The following is a 2,583-nucleotide window of genomic DNA, read 5'->3' on the forward strand; positions in this document are numbered from 1 at the left end:
TCCGCACTTTCGAATATTTTCTATTTCCCCCTCCGGGCGGCTGACGGCAGGTGGGAAGGCCGCCCATTCATTTTCAATGGCGGAGGTACCAGGGGTGCCGCTGAGGGTACCAGGGGTGCCGCTGAGGGTACCAGGGGTGCAGCTGAGGGTACCAGGGGTGCCGCTGAGGGTACCAGGGGTGCCGCTGAGGGTACCAGGGGTACGGCTGAGGGTACCAGGGGTGCCGCTGAGGGTACCAGGGGTGCCGCTGAGGGTACCAGGGGTGCCGCTGAGGGTACCAGGGGTGCCGCTGAGGGTACCAGGGGTTCGGCTGAGGGTACCAGGGGTACGGCTGAGGGTACCAGGGGTGCCGCTGAGGGTACCAGGGGTGCCGCTGAGGGTACCAGGGGTGCGGCTGAGGGTACCAGGGGTAAGGCTGAGGGTACCAGGGGTGCCGCTGAGGGTACCAGGGGTGCGGCTGAGGGTACCAGGGGTAAGGCTGAGGGTACCAGGGGTAAGGCTGAGGGTACCAGGGGTAAGGCTGAGGGTACCAGGGGTACGGCTGGAGGTACCAGGGGTAAGGCTGGAGGTACCAGGGGTAAGGCTGGAGGTACCAGGGGTAAGGCTGGAGGTACCAGGGGTAAGGCTGGAGGTACCAGGGGTTAGGCTGGAGGTACCAGGGGTAAGGCTGGGGGTACCAGGGGTAAGGCTGAGGGTACCAGGGGCGAAGCTGGCTGGGGGTACCAGGGGTTGGGCTGAGGGTACCAGGGGTTGGGCTGAGGGTACCAGGGGTAAGGCTGAGGGTACCAGGGGCGAAGCTGGCTGGGGGTACCAGGGGTGTTGCTGAGGGTACCAGGGGTGCCGCTGAGGGTACCAGGGGTTAGGCTGGGGGTACCAGGGGTTGAGCTGAGGGTACCAGGGGTAAGGCTGAGGGTACCAGGGGTGTTGCTGGGGGTACCAGGGGTCGCCATTCATTTTCAATGGGGGAGGTACCAGGGGTAGGGCTGGGGGTACCAGGGGTAAAGAGCGGACCGGCTCGCCGGCCGAGCGTGGCCGAAAAAGAGGCCTCCTGGCCGGATTGAGAAATTAAAAAAATTCCCCCATTCATTTTCAATGGCGGGGGTACCAGGGGTATGCAGTACCGATTTTGGTCGTTAGGGGCGCTGTAGTAGGTAAACCAGATATGGGGAGTTAGGGGGTCAAGAAGGCTAAAAGGCTTAGAAAGTGAGCGTTCACCAAAATACTTTCCGAAACGTATATAGGTGAGCATGTTTTGAATGGGTGACCTCCAGGGCGACACAGGGGAGGCCCCTAAGAGTATAATCAGACCATCGTGAGGGTGTTTCCAGCCACCCAAAAGCACTGGAACGGCCTCTGACGGCGGAGCTCCGCACTATCGAATATTTTCTATTTCCCCCTCCAGGCGGTCGACGGCAGTTGGGAAGGCCGCCCGAGAGGCGCCCGGGGCGGATACCCCGTGCGAAAACCCGGCCTCTGACGGCGGAGCTCCGCACTTTCGAATATTTTCTGTTTCCCCCTCCGGGCGGTCGACGGCAGTTGGGAAGGCCGCCCGAGAGGCGCCCGGGGCGGATACCCCGTGCGAAAACCCGGCCTCTGACGGCGGAGCTCCGCACTTTCGAATATTTTCTGTTTCCCCCTCCGGGCGGTCGACGGCAGTTGGGAAGGCCGCCCGAGAGGCGCCCGGGGCGGATACCCCGTGCGAAAACCCGGCCTCTGACGGCGGAGCTCCGCACTTTCGAATATTTTCTGTTTCCCCCTCCGGGCGGTCGACGGCAGTTGGGAAGGCCGCCCGAGAGGCGCCCGGGGCGGATACCCCGTGCGAAAACCCGGCCTCTGACGGCGGAGCTCCGCACTTTCGAATATTTTCTGTTTCCCCCTCCGGGCGGTCGACGGCAGTTGGGAAGGCCGCCCGAGAGGCGCCCGGGGCGGATACCCCGTGCGAAAACCCGGCCTCTGACGGCGGAGCTCCGCACTTTCGAACATTTTCTGTTTCCCCCTCCGGGCGGTCGACGGCAGTTGGGAAGGCCGCCCGAGAGGCGCCCGGGGCGGATACCCCGTGCGAAAACCCGGCCTCTGACGGCGGAGCTCCGCACTTTCGAACATTTTCTGTTTCCCCCTCCGGGCGGTCGACGGCAGTTGGGAAGGCCGCCCGAGAGGCGCCCGGGGCGGATACCCCGTGCGAAAACCCGGCCTCTGACGGCGGAGCTCCGCACTTTCGAATATTTTCTGTTTCCCCCTCCGGGCGGTCGACGGCAGTTGGGAAGGCCGCCCGAGAGGCGCCCGGGGCGGATACCCCGTGCGAAAACCCGGCCTCTGACGGCGGAGCTCCGCACTTTCGAATATTTTCTGTTTCCCCCTCCGGGCGGTCGACGGCAGTTGGGAAGGCCGCCCGAGAGGCGCCCGGGGCGGATACCCCGGGCGAAAACCCGGCCTCTGACGGCGGAGCTCCGCACTTTCGAATATGTCCCCCTCCACATCGCACCCATACACAAACTGACCGATATGCAACTTAAGACCCGCCTTCGGAGGGCCCCCACCGGCCCCGGCCCCCGCGCCGGCGCTTGGAGGTTCAGGCTCCTTCGG

Source organism: Stigmatopora nigra, unplaced genomic scaffold, assembly GCF_051989575.1.
Source record: "Stigmatopora nigra isolate UIUO_SnigA unplaced genomic scaffold, RoL_Snig_1.1 HiC_scaffold_78, whole genome shotgun sequence".
In the NCBI taxonomy this organism is placed as follows: Eukaryota; Metazoa; Chordata; class Actinopteri; order Syngnathiformes; family Syngnathidae; genus Stigmatopora; species Stigmatopora nigra.